Source organism: Lycium ferocissimum, unplaced genomic scaffold (assembly GCF_029784015.1).
Source record: "Lycium ferocissimum isolate CSIRO_LF1 unplaced genomic scaffold, AGI_CSIRO_Lferr_CH_V1 ctg15058, whole genome shotgun sequence".
NCBI lineage: Eukaryota > Viridiplantae > Streptophyta > Magnoliopsida > Solanales > Solanaceae > Lycium > Lycium ferocissimum.
In genome coordinates, this window is record NW_026715803.1 from 1 (window position 1) to 7,826 (window position 7,826).

Below are 7,826 nucleotides of genomic sequence, written 5' to 3' on the forward strand. Positions count from 1 at the left end.
CTTCCCAACTAAAATCATTGTCCAAAATAGTCTTTTTTACTCAACCATTACATTATTTAAAATCATCAACTAAGTCAAATACCATATTTACCCACTTACATCTTATATGTGTGCAAATAATATTTCTATGAATAAACTATTCACACACATTAAATACATATATTCTAAAAATTTTACTCGTCAATTAACTAATCGATCTCTAGATTGTCTAAACTATAGACACCCAAAATTAGATCACGAAAGGGTGTTTTAGGGATGTTAGGCTTAAAGTACTTACTTGACCAAATGGTCGTTACAATAGCTCCAATGAGTGTTCAAAGATTATATGATTCGTGTTCTTTAAATTTTATTAAAATAGTTCTATCTAAAATGCTCAAACAAGCAACATTTAAACTTAATGTGATTAGTTACATCTAATATTATCCGCGCATCGCGCGGGTACGAATACTAGTAAATTACAATAACGAACTGAAACATAACTCTAACGGATTAAAGGAAGAAAAGAAATTAATTTAAAATGCCGAAAACAGAAAAAAATGGAGATCACATGATCCGCTACCTATAGCACAGAGAGTGGATGCAAAAGAGGAAAAGAAAATAGAAGACAAATTTATAGCAATAAAATATTAAAAAAGGCACTAAGGAATTGAATTAAGTTTAGCTTATATATTGTTCCCTTTTAGATTAGATGCCATGATATGAAGCTCATGCCTTCATATAGCAATCTTGAGGAACTCGAAAAAATATAGTAGTATGTATATTAGTAGATATATTGAAATGATAATTATAAACTCTTGCAAGTAAATGACTAAATTATACCTACATATATACCTTCCAATGAATAGAGTGGTACTGCTACCACTGGTAGCCATGGATACTTGAAATGGCAGCCAAATGTTTTAGTATTTGAACGTATTTAGTAGCTGGCCCTTAGTTATAGGAATTTTTTTTTTTTTTTTTTTTTTTTTTTAGTTATAGGAATTAGGGACCATCAGTGAGGAATTTTTTTTAAAGATAATTAATTATTACTTTAATGGGACTTTAAGACAAATAATAACCGTTCTATCAGTTTTATTTTCTTATGAATGTTCCTTAAGACAAATAAATGCCCTGACAAACAAACTCACTTTTACGTGACTATTCATTTTTCTTTATAATTTTTCATTGCCTTTCTTTAAAAGAAGAGGGAGGGACTTTAGGAAAAGTAATAAATTGTAGTAATAGTGAGGAGAGAAATAAATAGTAACCTTAATCATTATTTTTTTGCAGATCTTTTAGACCCCCAAAAAAAAAAAAAAAGGGAAAAATGTCAAAAATCTATATATATTATAAAGCTAGGCATAGACAAGGGGATGTGGCACCTCTCTATGACCACCATTTCTATTTATCTTTTTTCTCATTTTTTAAAATTTTCCCAACCCTTTTTGTTATTTTGTCTTTTATTTTCTGTACTTATTTGCCCATTAAATTAAAATAAATTATGAGTATTAAAAACTTTACATCAGTTACAAATTGACTGTTAAGTATAATCACAATTACTATGATACTATATACCAATAAAGCCATATTAATTTAGAGGAAACACATAAGACTCAAACACATAAAAAATTTCTAACCTGAAACCATAAGAAAGGTTGCGTTATTTAATCACCAATTAAAGGATAAGCTCAAAAAGTCATTTGGTCTTCACTAAGTAATTAAATCCCACGTAGCATGAATTTTAGCAGAAACAAATCCTTCCCATTAATCTGGAAATTAATAATAGAATTTGAAAGGATTCCACCATTAAACATTGAACTCATCTATATACACACACAACATTATCCTTCATCTTGCTTTTGTATGTTTAAGTGGATTTCATGTCTTTTTATATTCAGCTAAATGCTTGTTACGTATAGATTTTATGTTCCTTCCATTAGAACGTATAGAATTTTTGTTTCTTCCATTAGAACTAGCGGTTATCTTCTGTTTCTTTGGGTGCAAGATATGGATATATTTTGATGCCTCTTTATGCAAAGTTTTACTTGTTTTCAAGTAACTTCTTGTCGTTTTTGATGTCTTTTGTCTTGCTGTAAGTGTTTTAGCCATGTGATGGCCATTGCGTGGAAAATAGAAAGAAAAGGGCCAAAATGTGAAGTTCGATAGCGAGATACGGGAATCCCATTTTTTACGGTGCGGTTTACGGTACCCAGAACATTATCTGCATCGTATTTAACTTGTTTCACACATCAACGAAACCCGTTTAAGACTTGTCAAGATACGGTGAGGATTTACGACCATGAAACGTTTCACGGCCCGTGAAATCCACCGTATAAAAAAATAGAGCCCTAGTGCCCGAAGCGCCATTCTCGCGGTGAAATTATACTTGACAAAGATTCTCGTTTTACGGTCCGTAAAATTAAAGTGTGAAAAGAAGACCTGAGTTGAAGATTTCAAACTTCTACGGTAGAATCGGGATATGAAATAGGAGTGCTTTAAAAATAAATGGACAGGGATTTAGGATTTTTCTAAACCAAGTAGGTAATTAGCAGACGATTTTGTTTAGGGACCAAATTCCTAATGGAATACGTACTAGAATACTCCTAAATAAAATTTATTAACATAAAAAGGATAAGAACTTATGACATTTTTTGTTTGAAAGTAAAAAAAATAAAAAGTTCTTTTATTCAGCTTTCAAATACTTTTATAAGATCAATAAGAAGCTTCTCAATTTACATATACCGAATTATTTTTTTATAATTAAAATGATGTTACAAAAAGAAAAAAAACAAGAGCACAAAAAAAATTACTTCTTTCATTTAAACTTATGATGTAATTTGACTAAATATTTAGTTTTTAAAATCGATTGTTCGATGCTTAAAATGCGCCCGACTAATCCGGATCGTCTTTGAGTCACGTTGCAAGCATTCCGTTACTGCGGCGACTCTATCTTGACACGCACTTTTTCACTCTTTCATATTCTAGGAAATTTCACTTGGAAAAGAATATTTCATATTAGCATTTTTGAGTCCATAAATATGGTTTTCAATGTACAAGATCTTGATAAAATAAGATCTTTAAAGTTAAATATAAGGAAAAAGGGTCAAAAATATCCCTTTACTTTGTAAAAAGGGCTAAAAATATCCTCCGAACTTATTTTCAGTCAAAAATACATCGTATCCTTAGCTTCAAATATATCCTCGTCTCGACAGAAACTATCTCCTCACGAAATTATTTTTTAACCTCGTCCATCATTTAAGCTCGACCACTAAATAATAACCCATAAGATCTTATTTCCCCAATTTCCTCAAACTTCATACCTACGTATTGGGGGAATAAGGGGATCTTATGGGTTATTATTTAGTTAAGTCGGGTTTAAATGATGAAGCAGGTTTACAAAATGATTTTGGATTATTTAGGGGGATAATTTCCGTCAAGACAGGGGTATATTTGAAAACTTTAAGGATGAGAGAGGTATTTTTGACCCAAAATAAGTTCGGAGGATATTTTTAGCTCTTTTTCCAAAATAGAGGAGTATTTTTGACCCTTTCCCCTAAGTATAAATAGTGATTTTTTTTTTAAATGTAAAAAATAATATTATAGAAAATGAAAAAAGTAATAAATTGAACCTTTTCAATGTGGGCGTGGGCCTATACTCCCGGGAGGTAATAAGCTGTAAAGTTAAAAAACATTTTCACCTAGTGCTTGCTATATTCCTGAATCAAAATTAAGAGTATAGAATTGAGAACATCAATAGACTATGCATATTCTGATATTTGTTGTTTTATAAAAATATTTATAGTTTTAATTTTCAAAATATTGGCACGGGCCATTCTCACCTAGTACATATACTAATGGATGAAGATTTTGGCATGCAATTTCGAAGGCAAGCTTATAGCTAGGCGATAAACACAAACATAGCGAGAATAATACGTACCTTAGGGCATTATCAAAGGATAATTACAAATTCATACATCCTACGAATAGGTATTTCAGCATTTTGTTGTAACGTAATGTCTATGGCCTTTACATAAATTGTTATAAAATAACGTTATTATGAAGTAAGTGTAGGCAAAGCTTTTTTTTTCTTCAAATCTTACCAACATAATTCTGAATACCTATATAATTTTGATTTTGTTGAGAAATATCAAAGATATCATGAATATGGTTATTAACATTGTAGAGGTTATGAGAATAAAAAAAGATAAAGATAAAAATTCATTCGTCTAAAAGTTATTAATGCAAATAGACATCCCCACATAATTATTTCATAACACATCCTCAATATTAACATCGAATCATGAAATCAATTTACCATAAGATAACTAATGTGTGAGAGTATATATGTATATAAATTAATCATGATTAGTAAAAGAGATAATGGTGAAAAACACACTTTAACTTTTTCGCGAGTTCCACACCCAACTATCAATTTTTCTCTTTTTCTACATAAACTATCACCATGTATATATTAAAACACACCTACTTGATAGTCCAGGTAGGAGAAGGGAACATGGTAGTTGGAATGTGAAATTCGTAAAAAATGATACTCCCTCTGTCTATTTTCACTTATCATGCATTGATTTGACACGCCTATTAAAGAGTCAAAAATAGAGTGACAATTTTACTATGAGCCCATTTTGGATGGGGCAAATAAGCGAATTATAAGCCAAAAAAAAAAAAAGTTGGGGTAGGCTAACTTATTTTTTTGGCTTATGTTCGTTTTCAACATCTTTATGTTCTTTAAATAATTTAAAGCTAGAAATAGTCAATTATTTTTTCGTGCTTATTTTATGCACAAAATGACTTAAAGCTGGCCAGCCAAATACTCCAAAAAGCTGAAAACAGCTTATAAGCAACTTATAAGCCAATCCAAACGGGCTCTATATCACTCTCTAAATATAATGAATGCAATGTTTTGGGATATTGATAAGTGATTATAGTAAATAATCAGGGTCAATTAGGAACAACAGTAAATGTTAATATCTGTCTTGTTTTTCTAAACCGGACAAGTAAAAATGGACATTTATTTTTAGTATAAAAGACAAATAAAAATGAACGCAGGGAGTAGTTGAGCGCGCTTTTGACCATTTACTCTTAATACTCCCTCCGTTCACTTTTACTTGCAGTTTTGACTTTACACGCTCTTTAAGAATTAATAAATAAGTATGTATTTTACTATAATACTTATATTAGTTGGTGTATAGTCTAATTGAACTTGAAGAATGATTTAGAAATGAGTAATTAATGTTAAGGGTAATAAAAGAAAAAAAATTATTTTTCCTTGATATGATTAAGTAGACAAGTAAAAAGTGAAAATTTATTTTGAGTATAAAATTATATGTAAAAATAAATTTAAAACATTTCATTGGTTCAGTGAAAGTTTTTTTTTCCTTGAAAATGAAAGACCGCCTCTTTCATTTCCCAAAAAGAAGCGTTCATTTCACCTATGAAGCACCTTCTCTTTGGGATAAGGCACTTTACGCCCCCCCCCCCCCACCCAACTTGTACCAAATTTGCTAGGACACCTTTCTCAAGGAGTCCTATTACCCCCTAAACTATATTTTTCCATAATTATTTGCACCTTTTGTGCTGACCTGGACTAGTGCGTGAGATCAAATATGTGAAGCGCGTAGAAGGTAAAAACATAATTTTTCACGAATGGGAAACTACCACGTATCATTCCCAAAGCTTATGTGAAGACCCATCGGGTAAAGCACTACATTTCATTAATATATGCTCAACCGATTATACACCCAATTTTAGAACTCAAACTATTTTTTTGGTCCTAAATTCTCATCTTTTTCGATGAGGTAAGTAAATTATTGTGTAAATTCGTTATCCTTTCTCCATCTCATGTCGAATTTCTAGTTTAGGGTTTTAATTTTCTTCCCAATTTTCGTGTATGAAATTTTAGGGTTAGGAATGGCGAACAACTTGTTGAATAAGTCAGTGTATGGACGAAGATCCTATGCTCAATTCCGTAGTGCGATGCAAACATGGCATTTTCCGAAAATGAAGACTTCTTGTCCGATCGCAATCTAAGGAGATTTTGGTCTTGTCCTCACTATGAGGTTTGTGCTCATATTCTAATTTGGTTGATTAATTTTAGTGTTAAGTGTTAATTTCAAATGACTGTATTCTTCAAATTTTAGCCAATGAAGTGCAATTTTTTCAGATAGAGAGACACGGAGAGAGTTGATCAAAGATCAAGGTTTATTATTCCAAGATTGGTGAACAAAATGAAAGAGTTAGAAGAAAATTACGAGCATGTTCGGGTGCATTTGGATGAGCTTGAAAGTCTTAAGATGAAATATGATAATGTCGACATGAATTCACTTGAACCTAAGGAGAAAATTCAATTGGATGAGGTTGAAAGTCTTACCCTTCAATATGATAATCTCAACATCAGGTGAGTTGATTGAGCTTCAAGATTCAAATGAAGGAGGTGAGTTGATTGAGCTTCAAGATTCAAAAGATAAAGGTGAGTTGATTGAGCTTCAAGATTCAAAAGATAAAGGTGAGTTGAATCAGTTTGAAGAATCAAAAGAGGAGGAGGATGGGTTGAATGAGTTTGAAGATACAAAAGAGGAGAAGGATGATTTGAATGAGCTTGAAGATTCAAAAAAGAAGGGTAATTTGAAAGAGAAGGATATGACCGGAAAAAAGAAAAGCAGCAGGTGTTGGTTTAATAGAAACTTACTTTGGTGTTTGATGGTTTGTTTATTTGTTGTGTATCTTAGTAGTTTATTCGAAATGGGCAACTTGAAGAAAAATCAAATGAAGTTTCCATAGTAGCTAGTGGTCTGTTAATAGTACCTCATTTTGTTTGTTGTAATGGTACTTGAATGATCTCGAATAGGCTAAGTTAGATGTGTTTTGTTGGATGGTACATTTTGGTATTGTAACGAAGCATTGTAATGGTATTTTAATGGTGGTCTTGTACCTACACTTGTTTTAGTTTATCCTACTTCTCATATTGGTGTTGTTTCACTAAATTTTGACAACTTTCTTTTGGTATTGTTTGAGTAAATGTTGGGCAAAATAAGATCACATAATGCAGCAAATTGCACCAGATTTCAGCAAACAAAACCATTCTCAAATGCCATGACAACCTAACAGTTTTTTTCATTTTTAAAGTGCACCAGAATTTGTCACTCAAATGTGCCAGAATTCAGCATCAAAACCATTCTCAAATGCCATACTTGACTAACTTTTTGAGTGACAAAATGCACCGAATTTGTCACTCAAATGCACTGTAATTCGACTTCCCCCAAAAGCATTCTCATATGCCATAACAAACTAACAATTTTTTGAATGACAAAATGCACCAGATTTTGTCACTCAAATGCACCATAGATAAACAAAACACTTCTTAAACATTGGGTGTAAATAGCAGAATTCAGTACCATTTCCAACATAACAAAAAACAAATGGTACATCTGAATACCAACATGAACAAAGCAGTAACTTCAAAGTCTTAAGTCTTAATGTAGCTTCAAACAAACAAAATACAACACTTCACTTCACATTAGATCTTCCATGGGTCTCTTGCGTTGAAGGATTGGTACTTTGCCTTGCTTTAGCCCTACGATCTCTCAATTTCTTGAAGCCTTCTTGTTGTGAGTGCTTTAGCTCCCTTCCACTTCAGTGTACTTGTTGGTTTGAAACCAATATCACCAGTTACATCAGCTGATCTTACTATTTTTTTTGGTCCAGTAGATACTATTCTTTGACTTGGCAGCCCAGGCTATTTAAAAATAAATAAATCATAAGTTACTATTATTAAGAACAAGACAAATAGTAATGTATCAATACTTACATTAAAAGTTGTGAAGCCATTCTCG